This window comes from Daphnia pulicaria, chromosome 1 (assembly GCF_021234035.1).
Source record: "Daphnia pulicaria isolate SC F1-1A chromosome 1, SC_F0-13Bv2, whole genome shotgun sequence".
Taxonomy (NCBI): Eukaryota; Metazoa; Arthropoda; class Branchiopoda; order Diplostraca; family Daphniidae; genus Daphnia; species Daphnia pulicaria.
Genome location: NC_060913.1, coordinates 20,135,645 through 20,154,556, shown reverse-complemented (window position 1 = coordinate 20,154,556; position 18,912 = coordinate 20,135,645). Strand labels below are relative to the sequence as shown.

The 18,912-nt window shown below is 39.0% G+C and overlaps 37 non-coding genes across 37 annotated transcripts; all 37 read right to left on the bottom strand.

Annotated features, from left to right (window-relative positions):
* Positions 1-270: 270 nt before the first annotated feature.
* On the bottom strand, positions 271-342 carry Trnaa-ugc. The gene has a single exon. It is a non-coding gene; the product is annotated as a tRNA-Ala (tRNA).
* Positions 343-592: 250 nt separating this feature from the next.
* On the bottom strand, positions 593-735 carry Trnal-uaa. The gene is made up of 2 exons: positions 699-735; positions 593-637 (listed from the first exon to the last, which is right to left on the bottom strand). It is a non-coding gene; the product is annotated as a tRNA-Leu (tRNA).
* Positions 736-1,129: 394 nt separating this feature from the next.
* Positions 1,130-1,201, bottom strand: Trnaa-ugc. Its single transcript has one exon. It is a non-coding gene; the product is annotated as a tRNA-Ala (tRNA).
* A 249-nt stretch (positions 1,202-1,450) lies between these two features.
* Trnal-uaa lies at positions 1,451-1,593 on the bottom strand. The gene is made up of 2 exons: positions 1,557-1,593; positions 1,451-1,495 (listed from the first exon to the last, which is right to left on the bottom strand). It is a non-coding gene; the product is annotated as a tRNA-Leu (tRNA).
* Positions 1,594-1,986: 393 nt separating this feature from the next.
* On the bottom strand, positions 1,987-2,058 carry Trnaa-ugc. Its single transcript has one exon. It is a non-coding gene; the product is annotated as a tRNA-Ala (tRNA).
* A 250-nt stretch (positions 2,059-2,308) lies between these two features.
* Positions 2,309-2,451, bottom strand: Trnal-uaa. The gene is made up of 2 exons: positions 2,415-2,451; positions 2,309-2,353 (listed from the first exon to the last, which is right to left on the bottom strand). It is a non-coding gene; the product is annotated as a tRNA-Leu (tRNA).
* Positions 2,452-2,844: 393 nt separating this feature from the next.
* Positions 2,845-2,916, bottom strand: Trnaa-ugc. The gene has a single exon. It is a non-coding gene; the product is annotated as a tRNA-Ala (tRNA).
* A 250-nt stretch (positions 2,917-3,166) lies between these two features.
* On the bottom strand, positions 3,167-3,309 carry Trnal-uaa. The gene is made up of 2 exons: positions 3,273-3,309; positions 3,167-3,211 (listed from the first exon to the last, which is right to left on the bottom strand). It is a non-coding gene; the product is annotated as a tRNA-Leu (tRNA).
* Positions 3,310-4,024: 715 nt separating this feature from the next.
* Positions 4,025-4,167, bottom strand: Trnal-aag. Its single transcript has 2 exons — positions 4,130-4,167; positions 4,025-4,070 (listed from the first exon to the last, which is right to left on the bottom strand). It is a non-coding gene; the product is annotated as a tRNA-Leu (tRNA).
* Positions 4,168-4,560: 393 nt separating this feature from the next.
* On the bottom strand, positions 4,561-4,632 carry Trnaa-ugc. The gene has a single exon. It is a non-coding gene; the product is annotated as a tRNA-Ala (tRNA).
* Positions 4,633-4,881: 249 nt separating this feature from the next.
* Positions 4,882-5,024, bottom strand: Trnal-uaa. The gene is made up of 2 exons: positions 4,988-5,024; positions 4,882-4,926 (listed from the first exon to the last, which is right to left on the bottom strand). It is a non-coding gene; the product is annotated as a tRNA-Leu (tRNA).
* Positions 5,025-5,417: 393 nt separating this feature from the next.
* Positions 5,418-5,489, bottom strand: Trnaa-ugc. Its single transcript has one exon. It is a non-coding gene; the product is annotated as a tRNA-Ala (tRNA).
* Positions 5,490-5,739: 250 nt separating this feature from the next.
* On the bottom strand, positions 5,740-5,882 carry Trnal-uaa. Its single transcript has 2 exons — positions 5,846-5,882; positions 5,740-5,784 (listed from the first exon to the last, which is right to left on the bottom strand). It is a non-coding gene; the product is annotated as a tRNA-Leu (tRNA).
* Positions 5,883-6,274: 392 nt separating this feature from the next.
* On the bottom strand, positions 6,275-6,346 carry Trnaa-ugc. Its single transcript has one exon. It is a non-coding gene; the product is annotated as a tRNA-Ala (tRNA).
* A 250-nt stretch (positions 6,347-6,596) lies between these two features.
* Trnal-uaa lies at positions 6,597-6,739 on the bottom strand. The gene is made up of 2 exons: positions 6,703-6,739; positions 6,597-6,641 (listed from the first exon to the last, which is right to left on the bottom strand). It is a non-coding gene; the product is annotated as a tRNA-Leu (tRNA).
* A 715-nt stretch (positions 6,740-7,454) lies between these two features.
* Trnal-aag lies at positions 7,455-7,597 on the bottom strand. Its single transcript has 2 exons — positions 7,560-7,597; positions 7,455-7,500 (listed from the first exon to the last, which is right to left on the bottom strand). It is a non-coding gene; the product is annotated as a tRNA-Leu (tRNA).
* A 393-nt stretch (positions 7,598-7,990) lies between these two features.
* Trnaa-ugc lies at positions 7,991-8,062 on the bottom strand. Its single transcript has one exon. It is a non-coding gene; the product is annotated as a tRNA-Ala (tRNA).
* A 250-nt stretch (positions 8,063-8,312) lies between these two features.
* Trnal-uaa lies at positions 8,313-8,455 on the bottom strand. The gene is made up of 2 exons: positions 8,419-8,455; positions 8,313-8,357 (listed from the first exon to the last, which is right to left on the bottom strand). It is a non-coding gene; the product is annotated as a tRNA-Leu (tRNA).
* Positions 8,456-9,169: 714 nt separating this feature from the next.
* Positions 9,170-9,312, bottom strand: Trnal-uaa. The gene is made up of 2 exons: positions 9,276-9,312; positions 9,170-9,214 (listed from the first exon to the last, which is right to left on the bottom strand). It is a non-coding gene; the product is annotated as a tRNA-Leu (tRNA).
* Positions 9,313-9,705: 393 nt separating this feature from the next.
* Trnaa-ugc lies at positions 9,706-9,777 on the bottom strand. Its single transcript has one exon. It is a non-coding gene; the product is annotated as a tRNA-Ala (tRNA).
* Positions 9,778-10,027: 250 nt separating this feature from the next.
* Trnal-uaa lies at positions 10,028-10,170 on the bottom strand. The gene is made up of 2 exons: positions 10,134-10,170; positions 10,028-10,072 (listed from the first exon to the last, which is right to left on the bottom strand). It is a non-coding gene; the product is annotated as a tRNA-Leu (tRNA).
* A 393-nt stretch (positions 10,171-10,563) lies between these two features.
* On the bottom strand, positions 10,564-10,635 carry Trnaa-ugc. The gene has a single exon. It is a non-coding gene; the product is annotated as a tRNA-Ala (tRNA).
* A 250-nt stretch (positions 10,636-10,885) lies between these two features.
* On the bottom strand, positions 10,886-11,028 carry Trnal-uaa. Its single transcript has 2 exons — positions 10,992-11,028; positions 10,886-10,930 (listed from the first exon to the last, which is right to left on the bottom strand). It is a non-coding gene; the product is annotated as a tRNA-Leu (tRNA).
* A 392-nt stretch (positions 11,029-11,420) lies between these two features.
* Positions 11,421-11,492, bottom strand: Trnaa-ugc. Its single transcript has one exon. It is a non-coding gene; the product is annotated as a tRNA-Ala (tRNA).
* A 250-nt stretch (positions 11,493-11,742) lies between these two features.
* Positions 11,743-11,885, bottom strand: Trnal-uaa. The gene is made up of 2 exons: positions 11,849-11,885; positions 11,743-11,787 (listed from the first exon to the last, which is right to left on the bottom strand). It is a non-coding gene; the product is annotated as a tRNA-Leu (tRNA).
* Positions 11,886-12,601: 716 nt separating this feature from the next.
* Positions 12,602-12,744, bottom strand: Trnal-uaa. The gene is made up of 2 exons: positions 12,708-12,744; positions 12,602-12,646 (listed from the first exon to the last, which is right to left on the bottom strand). It is a non-coding gene; the product is annotated as a tRNA-Leu (tRNA).
* A 394-nt stretch (positions 12,745-13,138) lies between these two features.
* On the bottom strand, positions 13,139-13,210 carry Trnaa-ugc. The gene has a single exon. It is a non-coding gene; the product is annotated as a tRNA-Ala (tRNA).
* Positions 13,211-13,460: 250 nt separating this feature from the next.
* Positions 13,461-13,603, bottom strand: Trnal-uaa. The gene is made up of 2 exons: positions 13,567-13,603; positions 13,461-13,505 (listed from the first exon to the last, which is right to left on the bottom strand). It is a non-coding gene; the product is annotated as a tRNA-Leu (tRNA).
* Positions 13,604-13,996: 393 nt separating this feature from the next.
* Positions 13,997-14,068, bottom strand: Trnaa-ugc. The gene has a single exon. It is a non-coding gene; the product is annotated as a tRNA-Ala (tRNA).
* A 249-nt stretch (positions 14,069-14,317) lies between these two features.
* On the bottom strand, positions 14,318-14,460 carry Trnal-uaa. Its single transcript has 2 exons — positions 14,424-14,460; positions 14,318-14,362 (listed from the first exon to the last, which is right to left on the bottom strand). It is a non-coding gene; the product is annotated as a tRNA-Leu (tRNA).
* Positions 14,461-14,852: 392 nt separating this feature from the next.
* Positions 14,853-14,924, bottom strand: Trnaa-ugc. The gene has a single exon. It is a non-coding gene; the product is annotated as a tRNA-Ala (tRNA).
* A 250-nt stretch (positions 14,925-15,174) lies between these two features.
* Positions 15,175-15,317, bottom strand: Trnal-uaa. The gene is made up of 2 exons: positions 15,281-15,317; positions 15,175-15,219 (listed from the first exon to the last, which is right to left on the bottom strand). It is a non-coding gene; the product is annotated as a tRNA-Leu (tRNA).
* Positions 15,318-16,032: 715 nt separating this feature from the next.
* Positions 16,033-16,175, bottom strand: Trnal-uaa. The gene is made up of 2 exons: positions 16,139-16,175; positions 16,033-16,077 (listed from the first exon to the last, which is right to left on the bottom strand). It is a non-coding gene; the product is annotated as a tRNA-Leu (tRNA).
* A 396-nt stretch (positions 16,176-16,571) lies between these two features.
* Trnaa-ugc lies at positions 16,572-16,643 on the bottom strand. The gene has a single exon. It is a non-coding gene; the product is annotated as a tRNA-Ala (tRNA).
* Positions 16,644-17,749: 1,106 nt separating this feature from the next.
* Positions 17,750-17,892, bottom strand: Trnal-uaa. The gene is made up of 2 exons: positions 17,856-17,892; positions 17,750-17,794 (listed from the first exon to the last, which is right to left on the bottom strand). It is a non-coding gene; the product is annotated as a tRNA-Leu (tRNA).
* A 393-nt stretch (positions 17,893-18,285) lies between these two features.
* On the bottom strand, positions 18,286-18,357 carry Trnaa-ugc. Its single transcript has one exon. It is a non-coding gene; the product is annotated as a tRNA-Ala (tRNA).
* A 250-nt stretch (positions 18,358-18,607) lies between these two features.
* Positions 18,608-18,750, bottom strand: Trnal-uaa. Its single transcript has 2 exons — positions 18,714-18,750; positions 18,608-18,652 (listed from the first exon to the last, which is right to left on the bottom strand). It is a non-coding gene; the product is annotated as a tRNA-Leu (tRNA).
* Positions 18,751-18,912: the final 162 nt, after the last annotated feature.

Here is an 18,912-nt window from a genome sequence, read left to right as displayed (position 1 = left end):
GTTCAATTTTCGAGGATCATGGCAGGTTTAATCGACAGTGCCACAACCGAATGGCCGTCAGAAAATACCACTGGGACGACAAAAGCCGGTTTCTATCAGTAGAAGAAAAAGAAGGAGAAGAAAGATTATGCCCTATCGTTTTGCAGGTACTGGTTCGATCACTGGGTATTTACACTTTTCACTAGATATTCGTAAGAATGTGGAATGTAGTTTCATTCTGTTGGCAGACATGACAATGATCTTATTTTCAAAATGAAAGCGATTATAGTATGGAGTTGCGGAGGATTGAACTCCGGGCTTTTCGCATGCAAAGCGAACACTCTACCACTGAGTTACAACCACTTAAGAATAGAGACTATTAGTATGTTCCTGATACTTGCTTTTTACCTCTCGATTATTTGCACTACATTGGAGTTTTGGAGGATTGAACTCTGGTCTTTTCACATGCGAAGCAAGCACTCTACCTCTGAGTTACAACCCCTTAACTTATGCCCGTTTGCTTTGAGTGACTGTTAACTATTGCGACAAGTATGTGTTTTCAATGGAGAATAAGATTTAAAGTAAAAAAGAATAAAACTTGAAAGGAAGGTTTTGTCAAGAGTGGGGTTCGAACCCACGCCTTCTTCGAAGACCAGAATGCCAAGTAACGGATATCACAAGATTACCTATTAATCTATTATTTGAATTTGAATTAGAATCTTAAGTCTGGCGCCTTAACCACTCGGCCATCTTGACATTGTTATCGCAATGGCTACTTATATTGCAATGTGGCGTAAACTAGGTGTATTGAGAAGAGCACACAATTGTAACTATGACAGGGCAGAATATCAATAATTAATGGCAATTGTATGCTTTTCTGTTCAATTTTCGAGGATCATGGCAGGTTTAATCGACAGTGCCACAACCGAATGGCCGTCAGAAAATACCGCTGGGACGACAAAAGCCGGTTTCTACCAGTAGAAGAAAAAGAAGGATAAGAAGGATTATGCCCTATCGTTTTGCAAGTACTGGTTTGATCACTGGGTATTTACACTTTTCACGAGATATTCGTAAGAATGTGGAATGTAGTTTCATTCTGTTGGCAGACATGACAATGATCTTTTTTTTCAAAATGAAAGCGATTATAGTATGGAGTTGCGGAGGATTGAACTCCGGGCTTTGCGCATGCAAAGCGAACACTCTACCACTGAGTTACAACCCCTTAAGAAAAGAGACTATTAGTATGTTCCTGATACTTGCTTTTTACCTCTCGATTATTTGCACTACATTGGAGTTTTGGAGGATTGAACTCTGGTCTTTTCACATGCGAAGCAAGCACTCTACCTCTGAGTTACAACCCCTTAACTTATGCCCGTTTGCTTTAGTGACTATTAAAGATTGCGACACGTATGTGTTTTCAATGGAGAAGAAGATTTAAAGTAAAAAAGAATATAACTTGAAAGGAAGGTTTTGTCAAGAGTGGGGTTCGAACCCACGCCTTCTTCGAAGACCAGAATGCCAAGTAACGGACTTCACAAGATTACCTATTAATCTATTATTTTAATTTGAATTAGAATCTTAAGTCTGGCGCCTTAACCACTCGGCCATCTTGACATTGTTATCGCAATGGCTACTTATATTGCAATGTGGCGTAAACTAGGTGTATTGAGAAGAGCACACAATTGTAACTATGACAGGGCAGAATATCAATAATTAATGGCAATTGTATGCTTTTCTGTTCAATTTTCGAGGATCATGGCAGGTATAATCGACAGTGCCACAACCGAATGGCCGTCAGAAAATACCACTGGGACGACAAAAGCCGGTTTCTATCAGTAGAAGAAAAAGAAGGAGAAGAAAGATTATGCCCTATCGTTTTGCAGGTACTGGTTCGATCACTGGGTATTTACACTTTTCACTAGATATTCGTAAGAATGTGGAATGTAGTTTCATTCTGTTGGCAGACATGACAATGATCTTATTTTCAAAATGAAAGCGATTATAGTATGGAGTTGCGGAGGATTGAACTCCGGGCTTTTCGCATGCAAAGCGTACACTCTACCACTGAGTTACAACCCCTTAAGAAAAGAGACTATTAGTATGTTCCTGATACTTGCTTTTTACCTCTCGATTATTTGCACTACATTGGAGTTTTGGAGGATTGAACTCTGGTCTTTTCACATGCGAAGCAAGCACTCTACCTCTGAGTTACAACCCCTTAACTTATGTCCGTTTGCTTTGAGTGACTGTTAACGATTGCGACACGTATGTGTTTTCAATGGAGAAGAAGATTTAAAGTAAAAAAGAATAAAACTTGAAAGGAAGCTTTTGTCAAGATTGGGGTTCGAACCCACGCCTTCTTCGAAGACCAGAATGCCAAGTAACGGATATCACAAGATTACCTATTAATCTATTATTTGAATTTGAATTAGAATCTTAAGTCTGGCGCCTTAACCACTCGGCCATCTTGACATTGTTATCGCAATGGCTACTTATATTGCAATGTGGCGTAAACTAGGTGTATTGAGAAGAGCACACAATTGTAACTATGACAGGGCAGAATATCAATAATTAATGGCAATTGTATGCTTTTCTGTTCAATTTTCGAGGATCATGGCAGGTTTAATCGACAGTGCCACAACCGAATGGCCGTCAGAAAATACCGCTGGGACGACAAAAGCCGGTTTCTACCAGTAGAAGAAAAAGAAGGATAAGAAAGATTATGCCCTATCGTTTTGCAAGTACTGGTTTGATCACTGGGTATTTACAATTTTCACGAGATATTCGTAAGAATGTGGAATGTAGTTTCATTCTGTTGGCAGACATGACAATGATCTTTTTTTCAAAATGAAAGCGATTATAGTATGGAGTTGCGGAGGATTGAACTCCGGGCTTTTCGCATGCAAAGCGTACACTCTACCACTGAGTTACAACCCCTTAAGAAAAGAGACTATTAGTATGTTCCTGATACTTGCTTTTTACCTCTCGATTATTTGCACTACATTGGAGTTTTGGAGGATTGAACTCTGGTCTTTTCACATGCGAAGCAAGCACTCTACCTCTGAGTTACAACCCCTTAACTTATGTCCGTTTGCTTTGAGTGACTGTTAACGATTGCGACACGTATGTGTTTTCAATGGAGAAGAAGATTTAAAGTAAAAAAGAATAAAACTTGAAAGGAAGCTTTTGTCAAGATTGGGGTTCGAACCCACGCCTTCTTCGAAGACCAGAATGCCAAGTAACGGATATCACAAGATTACCTATTAATCTATTATTTGAATTTGAATTAGAATCTTAAGTCTGGCGCCTTAACCACTCGGCCATCTTGACATTGTTATCGCAATGGCTACTTATATTGCAATGTGGCGTAAACTAGGTGTATTGAGAAGAGCACACAATTGTAACTATGACAGGGCAGAATATCAATAATTAATGGCAATTGTATGCTTTTCTGTTCAATTTTCGAGGATCATGGCAGGTTTAATCGACAGTGCCACAACCGAATGGCCGTCAGAAAATACCGCTGGGACGACAAAAGCCGGTTTCTACCAGTAGAAGAAAAAGAAGGATAAGAAAGATTATGCCCTATCGTTTTGCAAGTACTGGTTTGATCACTGGGTATTTACAATTTTCACGAGATATTCGTAAGAATGTGGAATGTAGTTTCATTCTGTTGGCAGACATGACAATGATCTTTTTTTCAAAATGAAAGCGATTATAGTATGGAGTTGCGGAGGATTGAACTGCGGGCTTTTCGCATGCAAAGCGAACACCCTACCACTGAGTTACAACCCCTTAAGAAGAGAGACTATTAGTATGTTCCTGATACTTGCTTTTTACCTCTCGATTATTTGCACTACATTGGAGTTTTGGAGGATTGAACTCTGGTCTTTTCACATGCGAAGCAAGCACTCTACCTCTGAGTTACAACCCCTTAACTTATGCCCGTTTGCTTTGAGTGACTGTTAACTATTGCGACACGTATGTGTTTTCAATGGAGAAGAAGATTTAAAGTAAAAAAGAATAAAACTTTAAAGGAAGGTTTTGTCAAGAGTGGGGTTCGAACCCACGCCTTCTTTGAAGACCAGAATGCCAAGTAACGGATATCACAAGATTACCTATTAATCTATTATTTGAATTTGAATTAGAATCTTAATTCTGGCGCCTTAACCACTCGGCCATCTTGACATTGTTATCGCAATGGCTACTTATATTGCAATGTGGCGTAAACTAGGTGTATTGAGAAGAGCACACAATTCTAACTATGACAGGGAAAAATATCAATAATGAATGTCAATTGTATGCTTTTCTGTTCAATTTTCGAGGATCATGGCAGGTTTAATCGACAGTGCCACAACCGAATGGCCGTCAGAAAATACCACTGGGACGACAAAAGCCGGTTTCTATCAGTAGAAGAAAAAGAAGGAGAAGAAAGATTATGCCCTATCGTTTTGCAAGTACTGGTTCGATCACTGGGTATTTACACTTTTCACTAGATATACGTAAGAATGTGGAATGTAGTTTCATTCTGTTGGCAGACATGACAATGATCTTTTTTTCAAAATGAAAGCGATTATAGTATGGAGTTGCGGAGTATTGAACACCGGGCTTTTCGCATGCAAAGCGAACACTCTACCACTGAGTTACAACCCCTTAAAATTGGGACTATTAGTATGTTCCTGATACTTGCTTTTTACCTCTCGATTATTTGCATTACATTGGAGTTTTGGAGGATTGAACTCTGGTCTATACACATGCGAAGCAAGCACTCTACCTCTGAGTTACAACCCCTTAACTTATGCCCGTTTGCTTTGAGTGACTGTTAACTATTGCGACACGTATGTGTTTTCAATGGAGAAGAAGATTTAAAGTAAAAAAGAATAAAACTTGAAAGGAAGGTTTTGTCAAGAGTGGGGTTCGAACCCACGCCTTCTTTGAAGACCAGAATGCCAAGTAACGGATATCACAAGATTACCTATTAATCTATTATTTGAATTTGAATTAGAATCTTAAGTCTGGCGCCTTAACCACTCGGCCATCTTGACATTGTTATCGCAATGGCTACTTATATTGCAATGTGGCGTAAACTAGGTGTATTGAGAAGAGCACACAATTGTAACTATGACAGGGCAGAATATCAATAATTAATGGCAATTGTATGCTTTTCTGTTCAATTTTCGAGGATCATGGCAGGTTTAATCGACAGTGCCACAACCGAATGGCCGTCAGAAAATACCGCTGGGACGACAAAAGCCGGTTTCTACCAGTAGAAGAAAAAGAAGGATAAGAAAGATTATGCCCTATCGTTTTGCAAGTACTGGTTCGATCACTGGGTATTTACACTTTTCACTAGATATACGTAAGAATGTGGAATGTAGTTTCATTCTGTTGGCAGACATGACAATGATTTTTTTTTCAAAATGAAAGCGATTATAGTATGGAGTTGCGGAGGATTGAACTCCGGGCTTTTCGCATGCAAAGCGAACACTCTACCACTGAGTTACAACCCCTTAAGAATAGAGACTATTAGTGTGTTCCTGATACTTGCTTTTTACCTCTCGATTATTTGCACTACATTGGAGTTTTGGAGGATTGAACTCTGGTCTTTTCACATGCGAAGCAAGCACTCTACCTCTGAGTTACAACCCCTTAACTTATGCCCGTTTGCTTTGAGTGACTGTTAACGATTGCGACACGTATGTGTTTTCAATGGAGAAGAAGATTTAAAGTAAAAACGAATAAAACTTGAAAGGAAGGTTTTGTCAAGAGTGGGGTTCGAACCCACGCCTTCTTCGAAGACCAGAATGCCAAGTAACGGACTTCACAAGATTACCTATTAATCTATTATTTGAATTTGAATTAGAATCTTAAGTCTGGCGCCTTAACCACTCGGCCATCTTGACATTGTTAACGCAATGGCTACTTATACTGCAATGTGGCGTAAACTAGGTGTATTGAGAAGAGCACACAATTCTAACTATGACAGGGCAAAATATCAATAATTATGGCAATTGTATGCTTTTCTGTTCAATTTTAGAGGATCATGGCAGGTTTAATTGACAGTGCCAAAACGGAATGGCCGTCAGAAAATACCGCTGGGACGACAAAATCCGGTTTCTACCAGTAGAAGAAAAAGAAGGATAAGAAAGATTATGCCCTATCGTTTTGCAAGTACTGGTTTGATCACTGGGTATTTACACTTTTCACGAGATATTCGTAAGAATGTGGAATGTAGTTTCATTCTGTTGGCAGACATGACAATGATCTTTTTTTCAAAATGAAAGCGATTATAGTATGGAGTTGCGGAGGATTGAACTCCGGGCTTTTCGCATGCAAAGCGAACACTCTACCACTGAGTTACAACCCCTTAAGAATAGAGACTATTAGTATGTTCCTGATACTTGCTTTTTACCTCTCGATTATTTGCACTACATTGGAGTTTTGGAGGATTGAACTCTGGTCTTTTCACATGCGAAGCAAGCACTCTACCTCTGAGTTACAACCCCTTAAATTAGGTCCGTTTGCTTTGAGTGACTGTAAACGATTGCGACACGTATGTGTTTTCAATGGAGAAGAAGATTTAAAGTAAAAAAGAATAAAACTTGAAAGGAAGGTTTTGTCAAGAGTGGGGTTCGAACCCACGCCTTCTTCGAAGACCAGAATGCCAAGTAACGGATATCACAAGATTACCTATTAATCTATTATTTGAATTTGAATTAGAATCTTAAGTCTGGCGCCTTAACCACTCGGCCATCTTGACATTGTTATCGCAATGGCTACTTATATTGCAATGTGGCGTAAACTAGGTGTATTGAGAAGAGCACACAATTGTAACTATGACAGGGCAAAATATCAATAATTAATGGCAATTGTATGCTTTTCTGTTCAATTTTCGAGGATCATGGCAGGTTTAATCGACAGTGCCACAACCGAATGGCCGTCAGAAAATACCGCTGGGACGACAAAAGCCGGTTTCTACCAGTAGAAGAAAAAGAAGGATAAGAAAGATTATGCCCTATCGTTTTGCAAGTACTGGTTTGATCACTGGGTATTTACAATTTTCACGAGATATTCGTAAGAATGTGGAATGTAGTTTCATTCTGTTGGCAGACATGACAATGATCTTTTTTTCAAAATGAAAGCGATTATAGTATGGAGTTGCGGAGGATTGAACTGCGGGCTTTTCGCATGCAAAGCGAACACCCTACCACTGAGTTACAACCCGTTAAGAAGAGAGACTATTAGTATGTTCCTGATACTTGCTTTTTACCTCTCGATTATTTGCACTACATTGGAGTTTTGGAGGATTGAACTCTGGTCTTTTCACATGCGAAGCAAGCACTCTACCTCTGAGTTACAACCCCTTAACTTATGCCCGTTTGCTTTGAGTGACTGTTAGCTATTGCGACACGTATGTGTTTTCAATGGAGAAGAAGATTTAAAGTAAAAAAGAATAAAACTTTAAAGGAAGGTTTTGTCAAGAGTGGGGTTCGAACCCACGCCTTCTTTGAAGACCAGAATGCCAAGTAACGGATATCACAAGATTACCTATTAATCTATTATTTGAATTTGAATTAGAATCTTAATTCTGGCGCCTTAACCACTCGGCCATCTTGACATTGTTATCGCAATGGCTACTTATATTGCAATGTGGCGTAAACTAGGTGTATTGAGAAGAGCACACAATTCTAACTATGACAGGGAAAAATATCAATAATGAATGTCAATTGTATGCTTTTCTGTTCAATTTTCGAGGATCATGGCAGGTTTAATCGACAGTGCCACAACCGAATGGCCGTCAGAAAATACCACTGGGACGACAAAAGCCGGTTTCTATCAGTAGAAGAAAAAGAAGGAGAAGAAAGATTATGCCCTATCGTTTTGCAAGTACTGGTTCGATCACTGGGTATTTACACTTTTCACTAGATATACGTAAGAATGTGGAATGTAGTTTCATTCTGTTGGCAGACATGACAAGGATCTTTTTTTCAAAATGAAAGCGATTATAGTATGGAGTTGCGGAGTATTGAACACCGGGCTTTTCGCATGCAAAGCGAACACTCTACCACTGAGTTACAACCCCTTAAGAATAGAGACTATTAGTATGTTCCTGATACTTGCTTTTTACCTCTCGATTATTTGCATTACATTGGAGTTTTGGAGGATTGAACTCTGGTCTATACACATGCGAAGCAAGCACTCTACCTCTGAGTTACAACCCCTTAACTTATGCCCGTTTGCTTTGAGTGACTGTTAACTATTGCGACACGTATGTGTTTTCAATGGAGAAGAAGATTTAAAGTAAAAAAGAATAAAACTTGAAAGGAAGGTTTTGTCAAGAGTGGGGTTCGAACCCACGCCTTCTTCGAAGACCAGAATGCCAAGTAACGGATATCACAAGATTACCTATTAATCTATTATTTGAATTTGAATTAGAATCTTAAGTCTGGCGCCTTAACCACTCGGCCATCTTGACATTGTTATCGCAATGGCTACTTATATTGCAATGTGGCGTAAACTAGGTGTATTGAGAAGAGCACACAATTGTAACTATGACAGGGAAAAATATCAATAATTAATGGCAATTGTATGCTTTTCTGTTCAATTTTCGAGGATCATGGCAGGTTTAATCGACAGTGCCACAACCGAATGGCCGTCAGAAAATACCGCTGGGACGACAAAAGCCGGTTTCTATCAGTAGAAGAAAAAGAAGGAGAAGAAAGATTATGCCCTATCGTTTTGCAAGTACTGGTTTGATCACTGGTTATTTAAACTTTTCACGAGATATTCGTAAGAATGTGGAATGTAGTTTCATTTTGTTGGCAGACATGACAATGATCTTTTTTTCAAAATGAAAGCGATTATAGTATGGAGTTGCGGAGGATTGAACTCCGGACTTTTCGCATGCAAAGCGAACACTCTACCACTGAGTTAAACCCCTTAAGAAAAGAGACTATTAGTATGTTCCTGATACTTGCTTTTTACCTCTCGATTATTTGCACTACATTGGAGTTTTGGAGGATTGAACTCTGGTCTTTTCACATGCGAAGCAAGCACTCTACCTCTGAGTTACAACCCCTTAACTTATGCCCGTTTGCTTTGAGTGACTGTTAACTATTGCGACACGTATGTGTTTTCAATGGAGAAGAAGATTTAAAGTAAAAAAGAATAAAACTTTAAAGGAAGGTTTTGTCAAGAGTGGGGTTCGAACCCACGCCTTCTTCGAAGACCAGAATGCCAAGTAACGGATATCACAAGATTACCTATTAATCTATTATTTGAATTTGAATTAGAATCTTAAGTCTGGCGCCTTAACCACTCGGCCATCTTGACATTGTTATCGCAATGGCTACTTATATTGCAATGTTTCGTAAACTAGGTGTATTGAGAAGAGCACACAATTGTAACTATGACAGGGCAAAATATCAATAATTAATGGCAATTGTATGCTTTTCTGTTCAATTTTCGAGGATCATGGCAGGTTTAATCGACAGTGCCACAACCGAATGGCAGTCAGAAAATACCACTGGGACGACAAAAGCCGGTTTCTATTAGTAGAAGAAAAAGAAGGAGAAGAAAGATTATGCCCTATCGTTTTGCAGGTACTGGTTCGATCACTGGGTATTTACACTTTTCACTAGATATACGTAAGAATGTGGAATGTAGTTTCATTCTGTTGGCAGACATGACAATGGTCTTTTTTTCAAAATGAAAGCGATTATAGTATGGAGTTGCGGAGGATTGAACTCCGGGCTTTTCGCATGCAAAGCGAACACTCTACCACTGAGTTAAAACCCCTTAAGAGTAGAGACTATTAGTATGTTCCTGATACTTGCTTTTTACCTCTCGATTATTTGCACTACATTGGAGTTTTGGAGGATTGAACTCTGGTCTTTTCACATGCGAAGCAAGCACTCTACCTCTGAGTTACAACCCCTTAACTTATGTCCGTTTGCTTTGAGTGACTGTAGACGATTGCGACACGTATGTGTTTTCAATGGAGAAGAAGATTTAAAGTAAAAAAGAATAAAACTTGAATAGAAGGTTTTGTCAAGAGTGGGGTTCGAACCCACGCCTTCTTCGAAGACCAGAATGCCAAGTAACGGATATCACAAGATTACATATTAATCTATTATTTTAATTTGAATTAGAATCTTAAGTTTGGCGCCTTAACCACTCGGCCATCTTGACATTGTTATCGCAATGGCTACTTATATTGCAATGTGGCGTAAACTAGGTGTATTGAGAAGAGCACACAATTGTAACTATGACAGGGCAAAATATCAATAATTAATGGCAATTGTATGCTTTTCTGTTCAATTTTCGAGGATCATGGCAGGTTTAATCGACAGTGCCACAACCGAATGGCCGTCAGAAAATACCGCTGGGACGACAAAAGCCGGTTTCTATCAGTAGAAGAAAAAGAAGGAGAAGAAAGATTATGCCCTATCGTTTTGCAAGTACTGGTTTGATCACTGGTTATTTAAACTTTTCACGAGATATTCGTAAGAATGTGGAATGTAGTTTCATTCTGTTGGCAGACATGACAATGATTTTTTTTTTTAAATGAAAGCGATTTCAGTATGGAGTTGCGGAGGATTGAACTCCGGGCTTTTCGCATGCAAAGCGAACACTCTACCACTGAGTTACAACCCCTTAAGAAAAGAGACTATTAGTATGTTCCTGATACTTGCTTTTTACCTCTCGATTATTTGCACTACACTGGAGTTTTGGAGGATTGAACTCTGGTCTTTTCACATGCGAAGCAAGCACTCTACCTCTGAGTTACAACCCCTTAACTTATGCCCGTTTGCTTTGAGTGACTGTTAACTATTGCGACACGTATGTGTTTTCAATGGAGAAGAAGATTTAAAGTAAAAAAGAATAAAACTTTAAAGGAAGGTTTTGTCAAGAGTGGGGTTCGAACCCACGCCTTCTTCGAAGACCAGAATGCCAAGTAACGGACTTCACAAGATTACCTATTAATCTATTATTTGAATTTGAATTAGAATCTTAAGTCTGGCGCCTTAACCACTCGGCCATCTTGACATTGTTAACGCAATGGCTACTTATACTGCAATGTGGCGTAAACTAGGTGTATTGAGAAGAGCACACAATTGTAACTATGACAGGGCAAAATATCAATAATTATGGCAATTGTATGCTTTTCTGTTCAATTTTAGAGGATCATGGCAGGTTTAATTGACAGTGCCAAAACGGAATGGCCGTCAGAAAATACCGCTGGGACGACAAAATCCGGTTTCTACCAGTAGAAGAAAAAGAAGGATAAGAAAGATTATGCCCTATCGTTTTGCAAGTACTGGTTTGATCACTGGGTATTTACACTTTTCACGAGATATTCGTAAGAATGTGGAATGTAGTTTCATTCTGTTGGCAGACATGACAATGATCTTTTTTTCAAAATGAAAGCGATTATAGTATGGAGTTGCGGAGGATTGAACTCCGGGCTTTTCGCATGCAAAGCGAACACTCTACCACTGAGTTACAACCCCTTAAGAATAGAGACTATTAGTATGTTCCTGATACTTGCTTTTTACCTCTCGATTATTTGCACTACATTGGAGTTTTTGAGGATTGAACTCTGGTCTTTTCACATGCGAAGCAAGCACTCTACCTCTGAGTTACAACCCCTTAACTTATGTCCGTTTGCTTTGAGTGACTGTTAACGATTGCGACACGTATGTGTTTTCAATGGAGAAGAAGATTTAAAGTAAAAAAGAATAAAACTTTAAAGGAAGGTTTTGTCAAGAGTGGGGTTCGAACCCACGCCTTCTTCGAAGACCAGAATGCCAAGTAACGGATATCACAAGATTACCTATTAATCTATTATTTGAATTTGAATTAGAATCTTAAGTCTGGCGCCTTAACCACTCGGCCATCTTGACATTGTTATCGCAATGGCTACTTATATTGCAATGTGGCGTAAACTAGGTGTATTGAGAAGAGCACACAATTGTAACTATGACAGGGCAAAATATCAATAATTAATGGCAATTGTATGCTTTTCTGTTCAATTTTCGAGGATCATAGCAGGTTTAATCGACAGTGCCACAACCGAATGGCCGTCAGAAAATACCGCTGGGACGACAAAAGCCGGTTTCTATCAGTAGAAGAAAAAGAAGGAGAAGAAAGATTATGCCCTATCGTTTTGCAAGTACTGGTTTGATCACTGGGTATTTAAACTTTTCACGAGATATTCGTAAGAATGTGGAATGTAGTTTCATTCTGTTGGCAGACATGACAATGATCTTTTTTTCAAAATGAAAGCGATTATAGTATGGAGTTGCGGAGGTTTGAACTCCGGGGTTTTTCGCATGCAAAGCGAACACTCTGCCACTGATTTACAACCCATCAAGAATAGAGACTATTAGTATGTTCCTGATACTTGCTTTTTACCTCTCGATTATTTGCACTACATTGGAGTTTTGGAGGATTGAACTCTGGTCTTTTCACATGCGAAGCAAGCACTCTACCTCTGAGTTACAACCCCTTAACTTATGCCCGTTTGCTTTGAGTGACTGTTAACTATTGCGACACGTATGTGTTTTCAATGGAGAAGAAGATTTAAAGTAAAAAAGAATAAAACTTTAAAGGAAGGTTTTGTCAAGAGTGGGGTTCGAACCCACGCCTTCTTCGAAGACCAGAATGCCAAGTAACGGATATCACAAGATTACCTATTAATCTATTATTTGAATTTGAATTAGAATCTTAAGTCTGGCGCCTTAACCACTCGGCCATCTTGACATTGTTAACGCAATGGGTACTTATACTGCAATGTGGCGTAAACTAGGTGTATTGAGAAGAGCACACAATTGTAACTATGACAGGGCAAAATATCAATAATTATGGCAATTGTATGCTTTTCTGTTCAATTTTAGAGGATCATGGCAGGTTTAATTGACAGTGCCAAAACGGAATGGCCGTCAGAAAATACCGCTGGGACGACAAAATCCGGTTTCTACCAGTAGAAGAAAAAGAAGGATAAGAAAGATTATGCCCTATCGTTTTGCAAGTACTGGTTTGATCACTGGGTATTTACACTTTTCACGAGATATTCGTAAGAATGTGGAATGTAGTTTCATTCTGTTGGCAGACATGACAATGATCTTTTATTTTTCAAATGAAAGCGATTATAGTATGGAGTTGCGGAGGATTGAACTCCGGGCTTTTCGCATGCAAAGCGAACACTCTACCACTGAGTTACAACCCCTTAAGAAAAGAGACTATTAGTATGTTCCTGATACTTGCTTTTAACCTCTCGATTATTTGCACTACATTGGAGTTTTGGAGGATTGAACTCTGGTCTTTTCACATGCGAAGCAAGCACTCTACCTCTGAGTTACAACCCCTTAAATTATGTCCGTTTGCTTTGAGTGACTGTAAACGATTGCGACACGTATGTGTTTTCAATGGAGAAGAAGATTTAAAGTAAAAAAGAATAAAACTTGAAAGGAAGGTTTTGTCAAGAGTGGGGTTCGAACCCACGCCTTCTTCGAAGACCAGAATGCCAAGTAACGGATATCACAAGATTACCTATTAATCTATTATTTGAATTTGAATTAGAATCTTAAGTCTGGCGCCTTAACCACTCGGCCATCTTGACATTGTTATCGCAATGGCTACTTATATTGCAATGTGGCGTAAACTAGGTGTATTGAGAAGAGCACACAATTGTAACTATGACAGGGCAAAATATCAATAATTAATGTCAATTGTATGCTTTTCTGTTCAATTTTCGAGGATCATGGCAGGTTTAATCGACAGTGCCACAACCGAATGGCCGTCAGAAAATACCGCTGGGACGACAAAAGCCGGTTTCTACCAGTAGAAGAAAAAGAAGGATAAGAAAGATTATGCCCTATCGTTTTGCAAGTACTGGTTTGATCACTGGGTATTTACACTTTTCACGAGATATTCGTAAGAATGTGGAATGTAGTTTCATTCTGTTGGCAGACATGACAATGATCTTTTTTTCAAAATGAAAGCGATTATAGTATGGAGTTGCGGAGGATTGAACTCCGGGCTTTTCGCATGCAAAGCAAACACTCTACCACTGAGTTACAACCCCTTAAGAATAGAGACTATTAGTATGTTCCTGATACTTGCTTTTTACCTCTCGATTATTTGCACTACATTGGAGTTTTGGAGGATTGAACTCTGGTCTTTTCACATGCGAAGCAAGCACTCTACCTCTGAGTTACAACCCCTTAACTTATGCCCGTTTGCTTTAGTGACTGTTAAAGATTGCGACACGTATGTGTTTTCAATGGAGAAGAAGATTTAAAGTAAAAAAGAATAAAACTTTAAAGGAAGGATTTGTCAAGAGTGGGGTTCGAACCCACGCCTTCTTCGAAGACCAGAATGCCAAGTAACGGACTTCACAAGATTACCTATTAATCTATTATTTGAATTTGAATTAGAATCTTAAGTCTGGCGCCTTATCCACTCGGCCATCTTGACATTGTTAACGCAATGGCTACTTATACTGCAATGTGGCGTAAACTAGGTGTATTGAGAGGAGCACACAATTGTAACTATGACAGGGCAAAATATCAATAATTATGGCAATTGTATGCTTTTCTGTTCAATTTTTGAGGATCATGGCAGGTTTAATTGACAGTGCCAAAACGGAATGGCCGTCAGAAAATACCGCTGGGACGACAAAATCCGGTTTCTACCAGTAGAAGAAAAAGAAGGATAAGAAAGATTATGCCCTATCGTTTTGCAAGTACTGGTTTGATCACTGGGTATTTACACTTTTCACGAGATATTCGTAAGAATGTGGAATGTAGTTTCATTCTGTTGGCAGACATGACAATGATCTTTTTTTCAAAATGAAAGCGATTATAGTATGGAGTTGCGGAGGATTGAACTCCAGGCTTTTCGCATGCAAAGCGAACACTCTACCACTGAGTTACAACCCCTTAAGAATAGAGACTATTAGTATGTTCCTGATACTTGCTTTTTACCTCTCGATTATTTGCACTACATTGGAGTTTTGGAGGATTGAACTCTGGTCTTTTCACATGCGAAGCAAGCACTCTACCTCTGAGTTACAACCCCTTAAATTATGTCCGTTTGCTTTGAGTGACTGTAAACGATTGCGACACGTATGTGTTTTCAATGGAGAAGAAGATTTAAAGTAAAAAAGAATAAAACTTGAAAGGAAGGTTTTGTCAAGAGTGGGGTTCGAACCCACGCCTTCTTCGAAGACCAGAATGCCAAGTAACGGATATCACAAGATTACCTATTAATCTATTATTTGAATTTGAATTAGAATCTTAAGTCTGGCGCCTTAACCACTCGGCCATCTTGACATTGTTATCGCAATGGCTACTTATATTGCAATGTGGCGTAAACTAGGTGTATTGAGAAGAGCACACAATTGTAACTATGACAGGGCAAAATATCAATAATTAATGTCAATTGTATGCTTTTCTGTTCAATTTTCGAGGATCATGGCAGGTTTAATCGACAGTGCCACAACCGAATGGCCGTCAGAAAATACCGCTGGGACGACAAAAGCCGGTTTCTACCAGTAGAAGAGAAAGAAGGATAAGAAATATTATGCCCTATCGTTTTGCAAGTACTGGTTTGATCACTGGGTATTTACACTTTTCACTAGATATACGTAAGAATGTGGAATGTAGTTTCATTCTGTTGGCAGACATGACAATGATCTTTTTTTCAAAATGAAAGCGATTATAGTATGGAGTTGCGGAGGATTGAACTCCGGGCTTTTCGCATGCAAAGCGAACACTCTATCACTGAGTTACAACCTCTTAAGAATAGAGACTATTAGTATGTTCCTGATACTTGCTTTTTACCTCTCGATTATTTGCACTACATTGGAGTTTTTGAGGATTGAACTCTGGTCTTTTCACATGCGAAGCGAGCACTCTACCTCTGAGTTACAACCCCTTAACTTATGTCCGTTTGCTTTGAGTGACTGTTAACGATTGCGACACGTATGTGTTTTCAATGGAGAAGAAGATTTAAAGTAAAAAAGAATAAAACTTTAAAGGAAGGTTTTGTCAAGAGTGGGGTTCGAACCCACGCCTTCTTCGAAGACCAGAATGCCAAGTAACGGATATCACAAGATTACCTATTAATCTATTATTTGAATTTGAATTAGAATCTTAAGTCTGGCGCCTTAACCACTCGGCCATCTTGACATTGTTATCGCAATGGCTACTTATATTGCAATGTGGCGTAAACTAGGTGTATTGAGAAGAGCACACAATTGTAACTATGACAGGGCAAAATATCAATAATTAATGGCAATTGTATGCTTTTCTGTTCAATTTTCGAGGATCATGGCAGGTTTAATCGACAGTGCCACAACCGAATGGCCGTCAGAAAATACCGCTGGGACGACAAAAGCCGGTTTCTATCAGTAGAAGAAAAAGAAGGAGAAGAAAGATTATGCCCTATCGTTTTGCAAGTACTGGTTTGATCACTGGGTATTTAAACTTTTCACGAGATATTCGTAAGAATGTGGAATGTAGTTTCATTCTGTTGGCAGACATGACAATGATCTTTTTTTTTTCAAAATGAAAGCGATTATAGTATGGAGTTGCGGAGGATTGAACTCCGGACTTTTCGCATGCAAAGCGAACACTCTACCACTGAGTTACAACCCCTTAAGAAAAGAGACTATTAGTATGTTCCTGATACTTGCTTTTTACCTCTCGATTATTTGCACTACATTGGAGTTTTGGAGGATTGAACTCTGGTCTTTTCACATGCGAAGCAAGCACTCTACCTCTGAGTTACAACCCCTTAACTTATGCCCGTTTGCTTTGAGTGACTGTTAACTATTGCGACACGTATGTGTTTTCAATGGAGAAGAAGATTTAAAGTAAAAAAGAATAAAACTTGAAAGGAAGGTTTTGTCAAGAGTGGGGTTCGAACCCACGCCTTCTTCGAAGACCAGAATGCCAAGTAACGGATATCACAAGATTACCTATTAATCTATTATTTGAATTTGAATTAGAATCTTAAGGGTGGCGCCTTAATCACTCGGCCATCTTGACATTGTTATCGCAATGGCTACTTATATTGCAATGTTTCGTAAACTAGGTGTATTGAGAAGAGCACACAATTGTAACTATGACAGGGAAAAATATCAATAATTATTGTCAATTGTATGCTTTTCTGTTCAATTTTCGAGGATCATGGCAGGTTTAATCGACAGTGCCACAACCGAATGGCAGTCAGAAAATACCACTGGGACGACAAAAGCCGGTTTCTATCAGTAGAAGAAAAAGAAGGAGAAGAAAGATTATGCCCTATCGTTTTGCAAGTACTGGTTCGATCACTGGGTATTTTCACTTTTCACTAGATATACGTAAGAATGTGGAATGTAGTTTCATTCTGTTGGCAGACATGACAATGATCTTTTTTTCAAAATGAAAGCGATTATAGTATGGAGTTGCGGAGGATTGAACTCCGGGCTTTCGCATGCAAAGCGAACACTCTGCCACTGATTACAACCCATCAAGAATAGAGACTATTAGTATGTTCCTGATACTTGCTTTTTACCTCTCGATTATTTGCACTACATTGGAGTTTTGGAGGATTGAACTCTGGTCTTTTCACATGCGAAGCAAGCACTCAACCTCTGAGTTACAACCCCTTAACTTGTGCCCGTTTGCTTTGAGTGACTGTTAACTATTGCGACACGTATGTGTTTTTAATGGAGAAGAAGATTTAAAGTAAAAAAGAATAAAACTTGAAAGGAAGGTTTTGTCAAGAGTGGGGTTCGAACCCACGCCTTCTTCGAAGACCAGAATGCCAAGTAACGGATATCACAAGATTACCTATTAATCTATTATTTGAATTTGAATTAGAATCTTAAGTCTGGCGCCTTAACCACTCGGCCATCTTGACATTGTTATCGCAATGGCTACTTATATTGCAATGTGGCGTAAACTAGGTGTATTGAGAAGAGCACACAATTGTAACTATGACAGGGCAAAATATCAATAATTAATGGCAATTGTATGCTTTTCTGTTCAATTTTCGAGGATCATGGCAGGTTTAATCGACAGTGCCACAACCGAATGGCCGTCAGAAAATACCGCTGGGACGACAAAAGCCGGTTTCTACCAGTAGAAGAGAAAGAAGGAGAAGAAAGATTATGCCCTATCGTTTTGCAAGTACTGGTTTGATCACTGGGTATTTACACTTTTCACTAGATATACGTAAGAATGTGGAATGTAGTTTCATTCTGTTGGCCGACATGACAATGATCTTTTTTTCAAAATGAAAGCGATTATAGTATGGAGTTGCGGAGGATTGAACTCCGGGCTTTTCGCATGCAAAGCGAACACTCTACCACTGAGTTACAACCTCTTAAGAATAGAGACTATTAGTATGTTCCTGATACTTGCTTTTTACCTCTCGATTATTTGCACTACATTGGAGTTTTTGAGGATTGAACTCTGGTCTTTTCACATGCGAAGCGAGCACTCTACCTCTGAGTTACAACCCCTTAACTTATGTCCGTTTGCTTTGAGTGACTGTTAACGATTGCGACACGTATGTGTTTTCAATGGAGAAGAAGATTTAAAGTAAAAAAGAATAAAACTTTAAAGGAAGGTTTTGTCAAGAGTGGGGTTCGAACCCACGCCTTCTTCGAAGACCAGAATGCCAAGTAACGGATATCACAAGATTACCTATTAATCTATTATTTGAATTTGAATTAGAATCTTAAGTCTGGCGCCTTAACCCCTCGGCCATCTTGACATTGTTATCGCAATGGCTACTTATATTGCAATGTGGCGTAAACTAGGTGTATTGAGAAGAGCACACAATTGTAACTATGACAGGGCAAAATATCAATAATTAATGGCAATTGTATGCTTTTCTGTTCAATTTTCGAGGATCATGGCAGGTTTAATCGACAGT